Below are 19,449 nucleotides of genomic sequence, written 5' to 3'. Positions count from 1 at the left end.
TTTTTGGATTTGTCAAGCCCTGTTCATATATAAACTAAAGAGTCAAAAAAACTGGTGCAGGCATGCGTATGCAAATAAAGAGATATGGAACCAATCACAGTACGGCGCTGCGGTCGGCAACGCCTATATAACACAACAAGTGTCTGGCATAGTGTTAGATCGGTTACTGCTGCTACAATGGCAGGTTATCGAGATTTAAGTGAGTTTGAACGTGGTGTTATTAGTCGGCTCACGAGAGATGGGACATAGCATCTCCGAGGTAGCGATGAAATTTGGATTTTCACGTACGACCGTTTCACGAGTGTATCGGGAATCCGGTAAAAAATTAAATCTACGACATCGCTGCGGCCGGAAAAAGATCATGCAAGAACGGGACTGATGAGAATCATTAAACGTGACAGACGTGCAACCCTTCCGCAAATTGCTGCAGATTTCAATGCTGGGCCATTCAACAAGTGTCAGCGTGCGAACCATTCAACGAAACAGCATCGATATGGGCTTTCGGAGCCAAGGCCCACTCGTGTACCCTTGATGACTGCATGACACAAAGCTTTACGCCTCGCCTGGGCCCGACAACACCGACATTGGACTGTTGAGGACTGGAAACACGTTGCCTGGTCTGACGAGACTCGGTTCCAATTGCTTCGAGCTGATGGACGTGTACGGGTATGGAGACCACCTCATGAATCCATGGACCCTACATGTCGACAGGGGACTGTTCAAGCTGATGGAGGCTCTGTGATGTTATGGGGCGTATGCAGTTGGCGTGATATGGGACCCCTGATACGTCTAGATACGGCTCTGACAGATGACAGGTACGTAAGCATCCTGTCTCATCACCTGCACCCATTCATGTCCATTGTGCATTCCGACGGACTTGGACAATTTTAGCAGGACAATGCGACACCGCACACGTCCAGAATTGCTACAAAGTGGCTCCAGGAACACTCTTCTGACTTTAGACACTTCCGCTGGCCACCTAAATCCCCAGACACGAACATTATTGAACATATCTGGGATGCCTTGCAACGTGCTGATAAGAAGAGATCTCCACCCACTCTTACTCCTACGGATTTATGGACAGCCCTGCAGGATTCATGGTGTCAATTACCTCCAGCACTACTTCCGACATTAGTCGAGTCCATGCCACGTCGTGTTGCGGCACTTCTGTGGGCTCGCGGGAGCCCTACACGATATTAGGCAGGTGAACCAGTTTTTTTTGGTTCTTCAGTGTATATGTATACACTCGATTATTTGAGCGTATAAAAACATTAATAGGTCTACATATACTATACGGAGGCTCAGGGACGTGCGCAGAACCAAACTTTGTGGGAGAGACAGGGGTATCTCTCTCAGAAAAAAAATTGAATCACTAACATTTAAAAAGTATTTGAAACAAACCGGAATAGAAAGAAAATGCATATAAATGCTATATGCAACTTCTGTCGATATTTTAATTTATTCAAAAAATTCTCTAAATTTTTGATTACCTTGAGGCAGACACATCCATAGATTTACCATATTTTACTGAGGCGAAAATCTTTTTCCACAAAAGTAGGTTAAATTACCCGTCATCGCTGGAATCAAATACAGATTGAGGATAAAAAACGGGACATTCTAGTTCAAAAAAGGACGTATGGTGAATAGGAAATATATGTTATGACGACCACACCCAACCCCCCCCCCCGTACTGAGTACTGTCCCATAAAGTTTGAGCAACACCAATCATTTTTGACTTCCGGCGTCCCTGCCTACAGCTCTAAATTAAAACAAACAAAAACGAAATTGACGCTTGTCAATGCAAATTTGAGACGAAGGGGGACAAAAGAATCACCATTCCAGTATGGCGGCTGTTGCTGTCCAAATAACCACCAAACTTATGTTTAAACACTCATTCGAACGTCGCGTGTCCCCTTAACGGTACCCCTTAAAACTGTCATATCTCAGAGAATATTTCATGTATCTGTTTTAAGATACATAAAATATACTTTTTAGTAAAAAAATTTTAAAACTTTAGATAAAAAAACATTGCGGAATTTTTTCTTCAGTCTAATACAATGTATAATATATTTGGAGAACCAAGGAGGATATCTATGTTTAGATGAAAATTTGATGGAGACATAATTGTTGAAGGCAGAGTAGATGCGAGAATAAAACATGTCAACAGCATCATCAACATTATTGCACAAGTTTAAAAAATTCCAATCGTAATTACTAAAAACTGAATACAATAATACAATGATCTAAAATCGCGATTTTTGAAATCATAATAACTACGACGAGAATAGAGTATATTAGAGATATACGGAACACACATACGTTGATTGGGAGGTATTGATTGGGAGAACCTTTCATCTAGAGATCACTATGAAAGAGACTTTCTCAAGTTGGTGCTCGAAAATTTTTTGTATCAGCATGTGTCAGACGCCACTAGGGGTAATGCTATTTGGATTTAGTTCTTACTAGTTCTGAAGATTTTGTTGAACATGTTTCGGTGGGGGAAGAGGCGACCACCAACAGACAGTGTGATGCCTTCGTTTCCAACCCATCTCATTAAGTAGATGGCAGTAAATTGCGGTATGGCCAGGTTTGGGGAATTTAAGTCAGTTTCAAATTAAGTCATTTTAATCAGTGTCTTTCAGCCAGTAAATTGAGCTGAGCTGAATGGAACTTGATTCGCCGGTCCCGCGGCACAATTTTTGATGGCCGTTCCACCGGTCTTAGCAGTGGGCACAAGAAGTACTTGGCCTATTTTGTTGTGTAAAAGTGTGTGTGATGAATAGTGTGTGTAGCTGTATGTGTAGAAATTTAAGTCAAAATCGGGACTCTAAGCTCGTTTAACAGATTACTTCAGGCAAAATGCCATATCCACAACTGAAAGAGAATTATCATGAGTCACTATAACTATGCACTATAAATGGTCATGCTTTTCGTCAGAGAAGGTAGGTGTCAGCGCCATTTGTTGGGCTGATTTGGGGGGAGAGTTTCGTGAGGTGGTCTCGGTCCAGGCACATTTTATTCTTGCGTTGACACAGTTTTTCAACGCAGCCAGCACAGTTCATGTGCGTTTGTTATTCACTGTGTCCACAGATATCGAGCGTTAGCACGTTGGTCCATTTTCCCCCATGGGGAACGGTTCCTGTGCCTGCCTTTGTGCATTTTAGTTTCTTCGCTGGGAGGTTTCTATGCCGTCTCCCTAGCGGTACTCGAAAGATATTTGTTCTCTTTGAGTTCTCAGAGAATATTTGTTCTTTTTTCGTATTTCAGATCAGTGTCATTTCATTGACGCTGATTTTATTTCACTTTTCCTCACAATAAGGAGCCCGGCAATGATGCAATCTCCATTGACCAAGTGCAAGGCTCTACTTGATTGCGGTACTCAGTATCAGTAGGAATTTTGACTGCACAACGCTTAGGCCTCCACCAGGCGATGGCAAGTCTTCCTATATTTCATTTTACAGTAATTTCTCGGTTGTTTTTGGCAGTTGACACTTGAAGCCAGTAAATTATGCTGTAATATATAAACTTATGCGGAAAATACTTTTGTGAAAGAGGAAGCGTTTTATGATTGTCAGCGTTTTCAGATGGCTGGCATATATATGTTTTACATATGTTTTTTTTTTCCTTATTCCATAATCGAGTCTGATATCAGGCTCTCCGACACCGTCCATCCCTTTGGGAAAGAGCGCAAACCATCCCAAGATGGTCTCTCTGGGCGACCAGCGGTCATGTCTGTCCTGCTACAAACGATTGTTCGCTTCCTTTTCAAAGCTGTGTTTTGCTCTGTATTTATCCTAGATTGCGAACACTATTTATGTCCCTAGATGTCACTGTACGCTTTCTTCTGATGCCGGCACTGTAATGACGAGCGCCATCTAGAACTTTCCATCTGAACCTTCAAAGCTCATCAGAAAGTACAAATTATTATATTTTATTGATTATATATATAGTTTCAGAATATATTTTGGAATAATACGTATAAGATGATGAATAATTGTGTGTCTGAGGTAAATTTCATGAACACAAGTTGCATGTTCATTGTTAATAACAGTAATGTTTTATGAGTAATTTCAGTTTCGGCTCTGGATCTGTTACGTTACTTCATTGCTCCTTTTCAAGTGTGAGACAACCAGCATTCTGCTCGTCCAGGTCTCGGAAATCTAGATATCATTACAAGCACTGGGATAGTTCAGTCAAGATTCGTTATTCTCGTTTCGAAAATTTCGTTCTTCCTATCACTAGCCGTGGACCGCACGTTCTCAACATTCGACGAAGCTCTCTCCGTCTACGCTAGATGCTCTGACGTTACATTTCCGGCTGATGCTTTTTATCTCGGGTGAGTCACTTAAAATTATGCGCTTTTCATAATGGTCAGGTTTTGTCCCGCTAAAGGCGGAAATATAGTTGATAAATTTGTGCATATTCGTGATAATTTTACCGAACTTTTTGAGGGGGATATTAATGATTTTTTAGAATTAGTCGAACCCTGGCTGGGATATTTTTTTGATAAACAAACGGATCTAGGAGCCCTCGAGGAGGCAGCATGTAATACGTCCGAATTTTTCGATACCCTTCTTGCAAAATATAGCGACTATGCGAATAGTGATGAGGATTTCAAGACCGAGACAGCAGCTCCCTTCGTATCGGGACTGTGCGAGTTTTTTGAGAAGATCAAAGAAGACCCTTGTTGCCATATTATGGCCTTGTATTTTCGTAAATCGCCTCAAATTGACAAATCTCCCGAAAGTATTGCCAAAAGACTGGAAAAATCCACGAAAAGGAAAAGACCCCATGAGATGAGCCCATCTCCCGACAAGAAATCAATCGCATTCCCCTTTGCTTTTCTCGACGGTTCTCAGGACTCAATTTCTCCGGAGGTGAGAAACGACGCAATTAATATATACGTAAATGGGGTAAGAGCATTTTATGCTAGTAAATATTCAGAATGATTTGCATAGTGAATGAATGACGGTTTTATGCATCACGCAATTATTTAACTTTTATGCATAACTTTTGATTGTCTTTCCAGAGGGAGAGATTATTCTTCTCAGGCCTGGTTTCGGTCGAGGAAGATAAATTTTTTTCAAAAGATTAGAAAATTATGTACTTTGTGATTATATACGATTAAAAGCGATAAAATAGAAAAAAGAAGAGTTCTTACCACACTTTGATTACTTATTTACAAAAATTGCGAAAGAGTTGCAAGTTTCGAGCATGTTATCTAGCTTGTATGCTGTATATTATAGACGGGTGGGGAAAAATGCATTTCTCAGATGAATTTGCTCTTTATTTAATCTACTCTAGTAGACATTTAATTTCAGATACCACGTAGATGGTGATCTTAGAGAAGCTCCTACTTCGTCATACGATCTTCGTTCAGAATGACAAGATGATATTGTTGGGTCGTGGAAGACATAAGAATTCGTTCGCTGGATAATGAAAATCTCCCTCAGGTGGGGAAACTCCAAGTTCCTCAATGTTTTCAAAATGAGTTTTCTAAATTTCTTCAAGTATTTCAAAATCTCGGCTCTACTCCTGTTTCTTTCATTATATCTACATTTCTAGTACAACTTTGAAAAGACCAAACACACCCTGCTCAAATACACCCAACTCAGTGAGATATAGAAGCGCTCTTGTAGGATGAATGTGTCCGAAAAAAAATCTTTTCACATTATCAGCACTAGCCAATGGGCAGATCATAATATACAATGATGATATATGGAGGGTGCATAGCAAATACGGGGTATGTCATTTTACTGGCGAACCGTTGATCCAAGAGTTATACTTCCCATTAGAAAATGTTTCCAAATAACATGTAGTGCTCAGATATGTTATTCGTGTTTCAAAGGGTTGTATATTTATTTAAATAAAAAAATTAACTTTTTATGCAGTCCCCGTGTGCCCCAAAACTCAATTAGAAAGTTGTTACCCCGTTTCTTCTGATGCCAAAGAATTTCATATGCTTTCAAGTTCTTCGGTTTCAAAGTTATTTAACTTTGGCGCTATTTTCAGCAAAATTCAATGTTCGCCATCGTGACGAGAAAGAAATGTTTTACATTCAGGGACGATCCACTTAGTCACACCGCGTTAAATACAGACCTGTTTCTTGCATTGATGAAGTCATTTTTGCTAACGTTTGTAACTTTAACAACAAGTAGGAACGGTTGTAGTGGGTATGCTCATCCTAATTTACAGCTCTTAAGTGTGTGTGTTGAAAATATTTTTACTACTTCGAGAATTGTTTTGGAATAACACGGAATTTTTTGTTCCGCAACATGCGTTGCAATTTTTGTAATATCCGGTTTCGGGATTATAAGATGACCCGCGTTCGTTGGAAAATTTAACCCACCCTCCCGTGATTGAAATGGTCATAATATATCGTGAGCCTCTGAAGTATTCCCGAGAAATTTCAGCTATTTATTGGAACTGGAAAAGCATCTTTTAATTTGAAGCGTGGTAGCGGGTGATCTTCCACGTGAAAAATACACTCAGAGTGTCCCGCACAATCGATTCCCCGTATTGAAAATATTTAAAAGCATGGTTTATATTCTGAAGATATCGTGCAATTTATATTTTACTTATTACGAAAATCTACATACGTTATTTTAAAGATCAATTAGTCATTGCTTTTCTGAGAGGATAATGCAATTGATCCATATTAGTTGTGTGCGTACCTATGACGGTGTTTCTCAAGCTTTCTATAAACATGGACCAGTAAAATGTCTGAAAAAAAATTTACAGATCACTTGTGTCCCGTATTTCGGGACATTCCTGTAATTTTCATTGTTCCGACTTTTTTTTTAATATATTTATCCCGTTTTTTCAAGGATACTTGTCTGAATAATTGATATTCACTAAAGTCGTAAATACACACACGCACACATCGTTTTCATACTTTATAAGTTACATTATGATAGTAATGGCAACAATTCTGTGGTGTTTGTTCAAAACATGATATCTCCAAAAATGGCTTTTTGATCTGAAAGTAAGTCTCGCTAATTATAACTAATAAGAAGTGGGATAAATGCACAAATACGTGCGTACGGCTAAACAACATGCTGATGTATGCTATAAAAATTTGTATTTGTGTGTATGCTTTGCTTTATTTTTGATTTTTAAATGGCAATGAAAATGCTTATATCTCCAAAAATGCAATTTTGGAGTAATTTTCACGTTCTGACCAAACACAACGGAATTATAAAAACTCGTCTCATATTTTTCAGGTTCAACGTTTTGGCCACAATTTTTTTGAAATTACGTTGAGCTACAGTGGAAACTCTCTTAACGGCCCGCGACACATTTACAGATTATTTAAGAGGTACGCGGTACTTTTACAGATCACTAAAATGACCCGAAGCACATTGACATATCAGTCAAATGATCCGCGGTGCAGTTTCACATCGCTTGAGTGGCCCTCGGCGTAGTCCCAGATCATTTAAGTGGCCCACGACGCATTTACAGATCACTTAAGTGACTCGCGGTAATGTTCGAGATCGCATGAGTGGCCAGCTGTACTTTTTGAAATCCATTAAGTGGCCTGCAGTCCTCTAATGATTGAGCACTCTTGACTTGGGTGATCTGTAAATATTCCTGTGTCTGTCAAACAAGTGATCTGTGAATGTGACGCGGATTTGAAAATGTGTCGCGGGTTGCCCTAAGTGATGTGAAACTGCACTGCGGGTCATTTGAGTGATCCGTAAACGTACTGCGTGCCACTTAAATGATCAGCGCATGTATTTTGGGTCATTTGATGATATGTAAATGTGCTACAGGTCATTTCAGTGATCTGTAAATGTGCTTCGGGTCGTTTTAGTGATCAGTAAATGTGCTTCGGGTTATTTTAGTGACCTGTAAATGCACTGCGTACCACATAAATGATCTGTAAATGTGCCGTGTCCGTTAAGAGAGTTTCTACTGTACCAATATATAGCATTTTCGATAAGTGGTCATATTTGAAAACGTATCATCCAGTGCAAAAACACAAGTTTTTTGCTAGTTTTATAAAAGGTGGCCAGACGTCCCGTTTTTTTAACTAATCCCTGTCACGTCACCTGTTTGTGTCGGTTCTTGTCATCGCCTATTCAAATCACGGCACGATGACCATATTTCGTTAGAAAAATATGAAAAACTAGAATTTCATGAATAAAAATACGCGATATCACTGAGAATGTTGGCAAAATTACAAACTGTGTTAAAATCACTCAAATGACCCAAAGGACATTCACAGTTCATTTAAGTGGTACGCAGTATGTTAACAGATCACTAAAATTACCCGAAGCACATTAACAGATCACTTAATTGACGCAAAGCACATTCACAGATCACTTAATTGACGCAAAGCACATTCACAGATCACTTAATTGACGCAAAGCACATTCACAGATCACTTAATTGACGCAAAGCACATTTACAAATCACTAAGTGACCTGCAGTGCAGTTTCACATCATTTAGGCAGTCCGCGACACAATTTCAAATCCGCGTCACATTCACAGATCACTTGTTTTTTATTTTATTATACTCGAGTGGCAGCGGAACCCAATGGCTCCGCGAATCACCGGTTGAGAACCGCTGGTTTATTGCATTATTAAGTAACTTCATTTTATTGCTACCGAACTGCAGGATAAATTATCCAAGATATTGCCAATGTTTTTTTGTTTTTGATGACGCTGTATCACGACAGTATCGCCATAACCATGTCTAGTGTGTGTAGCTTGTTTCGGTAGGTTTATATATTTATTAATTATCACTTATATCTGTATATATTAATATTTTATATAATTTATATATGGATTTGGAATCTTAATGTCACGTATTTCTCTCAAGGAAATATGGTCAGCCTAGTCCTGTCGCTTATCGTGTTTCGCCAGAAAGAGTCCTCTTCCCTAGATGCTGAAAAATCCTGAATAATAAAGTCAAGTCAAGTCAATCCCACAAAAAGGGTCGGAGCTGTCACACTGCAACTTGTTGCAGTGTCTCAACGTTAAACTTTATTTATATATATTTATATTATATATATATAATTTATACATATATATAATATTCACTCTTTTTTAAATATAATGAATCACAGATGGCGCTGTATTAAGACAATATCAGCATAATCATGTCTCTACTGTAGCTTGTTTCGATAGTTTTACATATATATTAATATTATATATAATTATATAGATATGTTATACGGTAAAAGGCCGAAAAACGCTTGTAAACAAATACATTTCACCAAGCACTTTGGTATATGCTGAAATTTAGCAACTTTTATAAATTTTGAATTCTCGTCATTTATTGATCATCACCATCCCGATGCTAATTGAAATCATAATTAGTTAATTAATTAGTCATTGAAATTCGTAAAATTATTAGAATTGCGAATTTAGTAGCATGTGTATCATGGGCCATATGTGAGATGAATATTCCTATTTGATAGTCGTAATTATCGTATTATGGGTTGGGAAGAGGTAGTTGTAATACTTGATTTCAGGGACAAAAAAAGGGACATCTTCCATAAAGTCACAGGATGGCCAAAATGACGTGAAAATACGGGATCTTCCGAGAAATACAAGACGTATGGTCATCCTTAATGTAACAGCTAGAAAAATGATTTTAAAAGTGCAATAAATTTGTCGAAGGCCACTTTTGTGACAACCGTGGAAATGTTATTGGAAATATAAATCGGTGTTTTTTTCATCTTTTCAGGGTGCTTCCTATCGGGCCGTCTTACATCAGCACATCGTGCTTTGGCCAGGGATCTCCGGCCACCCCTACGGATTTCCCTATCGTCGAAATACATAAGAATTCGCAAAGAATCTCTTCCCCTGGCCGCAATGGGGCGGGTTCCGTACACGACCGTTCCATATTCCCGGCGAGAGAGTAATGAAAAATTGCATTTCTTATCGCTCATAACCGCGACCTCCATGACGTCACACAAAGCCGTTTCTTTTCCTTAACATTTTCGATAATCGCTTATCATGTTTCACCACTACGAGAGCTATAGCTGTCACACTGCAACATCAACGTTGTACTTTCTTTAATCTTATGTTTATACCTTTCTTTATAATATTAATAATAATAATAAAACAGAAGAAGACACACCGAGCCGTCGACTGTCACATGGGAAAGGGAAGAGGAATCCATATGACGATGTATTTACGAATTGCTGTGGATGGGAAAAAGAGAAACTGAACCAACCTTCAATAGACGTGTCTTCATCTACCTCACACAGAGCAACACGGGTTCCACCCGCAACACTCTTCCGTCACACAACTTTTGCGTGTTACCGAATACATAACCAACGCATTTAATTACAACCAGGGGCGTCGAAATTGTTTTGATATTGTGGGTACTCGTTTTTAGTTTCATATCGGAAATTTTAATTTCTGAATCAATTCTGGGGGCGCTCGGATCCATGCCACAAATTACCGTGGGTGCTTGAGCACCCGCACAGCAGTTTTTGCCGTTTCATTTCATGAAATTACTGAAAATCCTACTAGACACAATACTTTAAAACTGAACATCCTTCCCACGCCCGCTCACGTAACAATTAACAACATAGACATACCTCCGTCTAACTCTACTAAATACCTCGGAATGATTTTGGATAAAAAATTGTCCTTCGCTACACACTGCAAAGACGTCATAAATAGAGCTAAGAAATCAGAAGCTCTAATTAGACGCCTCTTCAACACGAGGTCTGCTCTTTCCATGGAGAATAAACTAATTTTATACAAAATGATAATCCGTCCATCACTTCTGTACGGATCACCTGTCTGGATGTACATCGATCTGACATCAAAGTCCTCACGATCTGCGAATACGTCAAGAGCCTCGCAAAGCGCTTTTTTGAAAGGTTGGAGAGCTCGGACTTCGACCACCTCAGAACGATTTCAGCGTACAGTGCCACCGAATTTAGAGCACTGCCTAGACCTAAGAACGTTCTCTTGATGATTAGACCCCCTATACAGGGATTGTAAATACACTTTTTTTTTTTCGTAGATCATATCTTTTCCATCACTTAATCATCTCATTTAACATCATCCTTGGTTGTTGAAAACATTCATCATTTTCGATAAGGGACCCATGTCTTATGCTCCCCTCAGGAGAATAATATAAGAGAACGTTCTTACGTCATACACAAACAACCCTTATCCGTTTAGGATACAGCCTAGCAAAATTGGCTCTCTCTTTTCCCCCTTCTTCTACCCTCTGTACCGCCACCAGGTGGCGCCCAGCAGCCTAAGAGCTGCATAAACCTAACGCCCCTTACACCAACCATGGCAAAATTTGCACATCTGTGACTACAATTGGCAGAACAATGATGAAGTGGTTATATTGTGCCATAATGGCACCACGTCTGACAAATTATGGCTTTGGCTTTGGCAAACACAACAGCAATTCCTTCACTCGCCACATTAGTCGAGTCATTGGCACTATCAACACGTGTGTGTTTGTGCTCCATTGGAAATTGATTTTAAATTTATTCAAAAATTGCCACGTTTTTAAGACAAATAAATTCAATTGGTCGAATGGTCGACGCGTTTCGGCTCTTCAATGGAGAGCAAATTCAAATGCTTCGGACCTATTAAAGTACTGTGAAACCACCTATAGGAGGGGGGATGAAGACGGGGTTCATCTTTGCACCCATCACTTGGTCATCCATACAGTCAATCACTTACTTGGACACTCACACAGTTACTCACTTAGTCGCACATGTGGTCCGTCAATCGGTCACCCACTTGGTCACTCATACGGTCTCTGATATGGTCAGTCACGTGGCGTGGTCACTTTCGTATGTTCAATCACTCTGTCCCTCAGATGGTTAGTCATTCTGTCACTCATCACTCATCTGTTCGCTCTTACGGCTAATCACTCAGTCACTTATACTGTCAATGACTCGGTTACACACTTGCCCGCTTATATATTCAATCACTCATTCGGTCACTGACTTGATCGTGGTCATTTACTCACTCATGCAAATGCTCAAGCTCACATACTCAAACAGTCACACACTTGACGATTCATTTGGTCACGCACTCGGTGAATCACGTGGCCTCTATCTTGGTCACTTAAATGGTCGATCACTATGTCCCTCACTTCGTCACTGATACGGTCACTCACCCAGTTATATAGTAAATGACTTAATCACTTGGTCACTCACACAGTCAGCCACTAATACGTTCAGGGCAGGCGAAATGTCAGGGTCGAAATTTCCTGATCCCTTCACAGATACTTGCCATGCAGTTCCGCATCACTTAAGTGGCCTACAACACATTCCCTGACCACTTTAGTCACCCCACTGTACAGTTCCAGATCACTTAAGTGACTTACAGTTAGAAATCTTAACAGCACAGTTAGAAATCTCTTAAATGATCCGCAGCACAGATCACTCAACCAACCTACGTCATATTTAAAAAGCACTTTGGTGATTCGTGGCACAGTTTCAGATCATTCGAGTGACCATTCACGGCACATTCTCAGATCACTTAAGTGACCCGCTACACATTTGAAGATCACTCAGGCGGAGCACTATATTTTCAGATTACTTGAGTGATCCTAATCCCAACGACTAAAATATTCCTCGCCCTCTTCCCAGATCAATAAAGTGACTCGTCACGTATTTATAGATAATCGAGACGCAGATCCCTTAATTGACTCGTGTCATGTCTACAGCATTTTCACAGATGACTTGATTATGTGGTCCGCGACACGTGTGAAGGGAAAGACAAGAGAGTATGTGTAATTTAGTGCATGGTCGGGTATGGTCATTTAAAGTTGACGACTGGTCTGGTAAAATGCGCCACAACCTCCTGTTAAAAGTTGAAGAGGACAGAGAAAGAAGCTGTGAAGAGGAGAATTTTTTTTTTTTTTTTTTTTCAATTTTTCCGAGATGATATTTTGTTTCCGTCGATACAATGCGACAAGTTGTAATACAATTTGGAAAAATAGAAGTGGAGGAGCAAAGGGGGGGGGGATAGCATAATTGTTAGTAATTGTTGGGGGGGGGGGGAGAAGGTGACATAGGAAGGGGAGGGGGAGGCAGGAAATACACTGAACAAGTAACAACAACAAGTGATATTCTCTTGATTGCCGATAAAATTTGAATCGAAAACTGCCTTGGATTGAGAAATTTCGGCCATTAGGGCAAATTAAGGTATGCAAGTATATATGTACAACCACTGTGATACATCAGTGAGAAGAACCGAGTATAATATGAATTATCTTGAGTAAATATGATATTATATACAACATATATTGATGAGCGAGCGGCCATTCCCGAAGCGAGAGATGCTTGCGGGGAGGCCAACTTTACTCGTTAAGCCTTTTACGCTAAGCTTTTTTTTGGCGTATGTGAGGGAAGCCCTCCGCTACTATAGTAATAATAAAATTTTCTCTTTTTTTTTCCTTCTGTCAGCGCCTCCTGGCGAGAGAGAGATGATGTGGGGAGAACAATCTTTTCCCCCTTTTTTCTCTCTCTGTGACCTTCGGGTAGCTATCTGTGACGTCAGAGGAGGGGAGCAAAAGCTGTTTCTCTCTTCTTTCTGGGGCTGGATTCTCCCTTGATCATAGTACTTTGAAAAACTCCTCTCTAAGGATGAGTAGCCTTTATTGCCTAATATTCATGTCAACAGATGGCGAGACATTCTATCGAAGGAAAAGAAGTGAAATGTAATGCTGTCATCTGTCGGTAAATTTTATAACCTTATAATGTATGAACAGGAATATTTATACTACTACATGTTTATAATAACTTAATAAATATTATTGAAACAGAGATAATGAATAAAAAAACATATATATTTTAATATTAAATGCATTCAAGTTCATCATTTACACTCGATGTATACCGGTTGATTTTTGCGGTAGGCAAGAGCGTATGAATAATATTTCATACAATAAATAGCACCTAAGATTCTACTGCTTCTTTCAATTTCCTAGGGGTTTGGAAACATCTCGAGCCCTCTATCGCGTGTTTGTTATGTCTTTAACGGGCTGAGCGTAGGGTGTATTTTCTCAGTAAAAAAGTAACCAAACCTCTTTCGGTAAACTTCGCTACAACGAAACGACACTCGATGATTAATGCTTCTATAATATTTTTTCAAATCTTGCTTGAAATTACCTAGTATAATGTTAAACTATCGATACAGCGATATCCTTTTCTACGATAAATCTAAGGTTAACTCTACGCTAACTTTAAGGATATTGTTTTATAGCCTGAAACCACTAAACAAAGATTTTTTTTTTCATATTTCGCACAAAATTTCCCTGCAATATATTTTTAAATCAGAAGTGTTTGTTCTTTCGAGCGTGGATAGCATTGGATAATGGCAATCCATTGGATAAACATTGGCATTTTGCACTATCTACCTTTCGAAAGTATTTATTAAGTTGCTGGAAGCTAATTTCTGTGTAGTACACAAAAGATGATGAGCAGTAAATCATTTTATAGTACGGAAATTTCCGGTGGACCATAAAATTTCTACAGTAACATGATATTATATGCATTCTCACGTATAAGGCCGGTATTACACTATAACAGTTTGATAAAATTTCTTTTATGAAATTTCACAAAAATCTTTTATAAATTATATATATATAGATATTCAAATTTATTTTATAAAGGAAATGGACCACATTACACAATAAAAGATTTATATAAAATTGTTTCGCAAAAGTTTTCGTTAGTCTTGTGCTGATGCATTAAATATAGCTGGGAACGCAACTTAATGAATATGTCAGTTTATGAAGGAGTTGAGGAATACAACGCCCAAAGTGAAAGTTTGGCGACTAAATTGCTCATGTTACATCACATTACTTATGCGTCTCATATGTTACGATAAATTCCAGAGACTCGGGTTTTATCAAGGTGAGTTGGTAAAAATCCAAAAAAACGCTTGTAAACGTTTCATTTCGGATTTTTACCAAGTCAAAGTCCGTTTCAAATGAATCAAATAATCATCATGAACTTATTAGTTTATTTAAGTAATTGTTGCTCATAATTAATTTACTCTTAGCAGTTGAAGCCCGTTTTAAATGAATCGGTTCCCCACCCGTCTTGATAAATTAATAATTGTTCAATACTTATAATTACTAGTGCAAATGACACTTATTAATGAATTAATAGTAATAAGTATTTAAGTAAAATTAATTTCGTTATGATGGCTCGCGCTGACGCTGTCATGAATAGTCATGAGCGGAGGGGGAAGACAAATCAAAGAAAATCTTAAAACAATAATTCACATGGGAAGATTCAGAGCTTAAGACGTTTTAATGTTTCAAATATTCCAGGCATTCGTAATGGGTACATATTCAGAAGTATCAGCTATTTCAGGTCACATAATTAAAAACTATTTGTTATGCATGGTAAGATTAGGAAATTAAGAGCTCTTAGAAATTTAAATTAATACTTCACGTACCAGATCTGATTGTCAATATTAGTCGGTTACATCGGTGAAGCCAGAGAAGAGAAGATCAGGAGTGGTGATACTAAGAAAAGTCCCGGGGCACGGAAGACTTCAAGTACGTCATACTTCTTGAGGAAGGACCCATGGATGACGAGGTTCGGGTAGATCGTGGTCGCACCGTTGGGACATCATCTGCTCGGAACCAGTGGACGGACCGCCTGGTGGAAGTCATCTCTTTCCATCATGAAATCTATGGGCTCGCCGCACAACTCAACGTGATTCAGTCCATTCGCATAGGGTGTTCACCCAATTTCCTACTTTATTTCCTGCCTTTACGGTAGCTTTAAACCCGGTTTTTACATTTTAGGATTGTAACGCATGGTTCTCTCATCACTCATTGTACATCGTCTTACTTAGCAGAGCCGGGGTAAAGACAACCTCGCTCGATAGCCGTTCGAACCAGAAGACGGAAAAAACTTGTATTTTCTCGTTTTCTTCTTGCCCGTTCTCCGGAACAGGTTTTTCTTTACGCCAAAACAGCTTCTTGGCGACGGTGCGCAGGTCATTGGCGGGAAAGTTGTGTGGCTTCACAACCTACGCACAGGGGTGCCGAGTGCGCTTCGCCCACTGATCTGCCTTTCCACGCATTGCATCATGACCCCGCCCCCTCTGAAGATGTCGGGACACTAACTAATCGCCTTGAATACAAGTGAACCAAACCTGGATACGTGGCAGCATTTAGATAGATAGATAGATAGAACCGCTCACAGCCCCGGACTGATGCAAAGCACCTTACTTCCGTTACCTCAAAAGAGGCAGAGTTGTGTCGGAAAAGTTACCAAAGATTTAGAGTGGTAGCTCCCCTTGCCTGTAAGTATCAATCACTCGCGTCGTTCTCCCCATGAAGACAACTATCAACTCGATGCAACGTACAAGACATTTGAACAGCTAAACCGAATGATTAGGGAGAAAAATTGCACGTGTGCCCAGTGGCATTTAAAAACTACTTTTTTTATTTCGTGAAGGGTTAGTTTTTCTCATCCGGAATTTTGTGAAGGGTCCGGTAAACGGACCCAGATTTTGGATGAACAGACCCCCGGTTAATGTAAATTTTTGTGCGCCCCATTTGGCTTGGAGCCCTGGGACAGTGCCCCAGTTGCCCCAGCCTATAGTTACGTTCTTGATTTTCTATTGCATTCATTATTGAAAACAGAAGATTTTTTTATCCAAGAAATACGCACCGGAAGAGAATCTTTTATTTTCTCCCCAGAGAAGGGAGAGGCAAGTGAGAGGAGAGAGAACAGGTTTCTGAAGAGTTAATACATCACATTGCAGGATGGAAGTTGCATCAGCGTAACTCTTTTATCAAACATTGGTGATGGGACAATTTTGGATAAAAGATTTTACACCTCTGTAATGCATTGGCTCACTGTCAACCATCTCAGATGATAATGGAATAAATGTATCTCGTCAATATGAACCAGCAAATCCAGTAATGTCATGCATAAACAGTCGAGCCCGGATATAACCAATTCACTCGGGAACGTGGAAACATTCGACATTTCCGATATTCGTAAAAACCGATACACCATAAACATTCAAGTTTAATGAGGAAAAACTACTCGACCTATTCGTGCGATGGGTCTGTACGAGGAACAGGTGGTCCTCGTACAAACTTGAAAATTTATGAAAATTAAAATAATTTATGTATGTGTCGCAAACCTTAAAGATATTCACGCACGGGGGGGTTACCCGTGTACTGCAAATTGGTGTTTCTCAAAGTGTGAGTTGCAGCTTCTAGGGCAGTCGCAAACCTTTACCAGAGGCGGGCTGTCGATATTGATTTGTTCAGTGCTTTGAAGTGCTACTTGACGTATTCTGGGGAGCCGTGGGAAACGTTGAGACAAGGGTGAAATGGAAGCCAAAATTTTAAAAATCACGGATGTAAGTGGTCCGTCGAATTGCTATCGATATTTCAATAGTTCTGACATCACTCAAAAACACTTTCTTTCAAACCGAACACAACTCCGGTCTATCGCCATGGGGAATTTGCTACCGAATGAGTTGTGCCGGGAATGTGAGTGTGTGTCTAACAGTCTCAGTACGTATAAGGTTTTGTGTCTGATATTGCAGTGCTAACATCAATATTTTAAATTGGGAATGAAGCGTAATCAGACTGAATATTTGAACCGTTGTGTAGGTATATATTTTACAAAGTGGTGTATATTTTACAAAGACTGAGGACCTCTGACACAAACCTATAGTTATGTCGATCTTTCTTCGAGTGATTCTGGCTTTTCTGGGAATGAACAGAATCAGCGTTATCTATAGCTAGAGATAGCCATCTAGCTATAACTAAGAAGCCTTCATATACGAGCGGAACCATCAGGCATTCTGGTCCTCGCCGAAGGGTTGCTGCACGAAATCGTCGCTTCGGAAATGACCGCCAAACAGAGGGGAAAAAAAATCGCGTTGGTAAATCTGGCATAGCAACCTAACAGAATTCCCCGCGCGCTAAAAATGCTTGGCAAATGCGTATGAAAAATTCAATTTGTGGGAGAAACGAGGAATTTCAAGGAACGGATTTACTATGGGAAATAAACCACGTTTCACGAAATTATGATTAATCACGAAATTATTGGTAAACAACAGGTTGAATTCGTAACAGTTCGTGTGATGACGATCAAAAGTAATTAATATTATTTTATCAGAATTTTCTTCAGTAAATTACAAATTCTGAATAGCACACACAGGTTCAATAATGTAAATTGACGAGCTCAATGAGTGAATAAATTTATTTATTAAAAAAATATTCAAACATAATGTGCATAACTGATGAAAGCAAGAGTTTGCAAATATCACATTCACAATTTCACATATTTTTCTACACTATGTAATCAATTATTACGCTGCTTTAGAGTGCCAGTAAACTTTGGGAATTACAAAAAAAATATGCTTAAATAATAGAAATATAGTTCTTTTCTTGAAACTGCGTGACCCAACAGCAATTAATCTGGAGAAGAAAAAAAAACAAATATATATATTCAAAAGCAATACTTTAAGAGAGCCAAGATAAAAACTCTACTGAAAATTGAAAATTATAATTATGGCAAAAAATAGTCTACGCGTACATGGTAAATACCCATATTTCGTTATGTGTGACCCTAGTAATAGGTCAATACAGGGGCGCAACAAAATACTTTGTCCCCCCCGGGCAAGCCAGAATTTTGGTACCCCCTTGCATGTAGAAACAGTGAAAGGGTGAATTCTGCACCCTTTCTGGTACAGCGCCTGGGGCACCAGACCCACATGCCCCCCCCCCCCGTGGTTGCAGCCATGGGCCAATAATAAGCTAATCTTAAAATGTATAAAAACATCACCACATTAGGATAGATAATCACCAATAAAATACACACATTGATTCCTTTTAATAAATATATTTGTCTGTAGCTAGTATCCTCCGAACCAAGCCTTCTCTCCTCATCTAAAAAGTGAACAAATAAGCAATGACGAGTAAAAATGAGACTCAAACTTTTCTTAAAAATATAAAGACACTGAGGCTCTATAACATTATTAGTGTAAGTTCATAATGTAATTTTTTCTGACACCACACGGTAATTCATTGTGTACAATAGATAGATGCCGATACGTATAGCAAACTATTTTCAGAATTATACCATTACTCATCCAATAATTTAAAAGAATAATATAGAAATTGCAGGTGACTAAAAGATGAAAAAGACAAATATTTAAAATACCAAAAAAAAAATACGAGAAAGACATATTTATGTAAAGATATTCAGATAAATTTCACTTAGTTTTAGAATCTTTCAAATTCCTCGTATTCAGAGGAATGAATGTGTGAAATGATGTTGGCAGAGTGATAAATAGTTACACCTGCGCACTCACTAAAGTGGGGGAGCCTATTTTATAACTTCAGTACCTAGATTGCTTGGATTGCTAGATATATAGCTTAGTTACTATATAGCAGGTATTATATTCCTTAAGATAGTTCACTAGACCCAATAATTAAGAATCTGTCTTTCATTATAT

This window comes from Pholcus phalangioides, unplaced genomic scaffold, assembly GCF_987345545.1.
Source record: "Pholcus phalangioides strain wild (caught in Gottingen) unplaced genomic scaffold, Ppha-v1.0 ptg000041l_1, whole genome shotgun sequence".
In the NCBI taxonomy this organism is placed as follows: Eukaryota; Metazoa; Arthropoda; class Arachnida; order Araneae; family Pholcidae; genus Pholcus; species Pholcus phalangioides.
Note: the sequence above shows the minus strand (reverse complement) of the source record.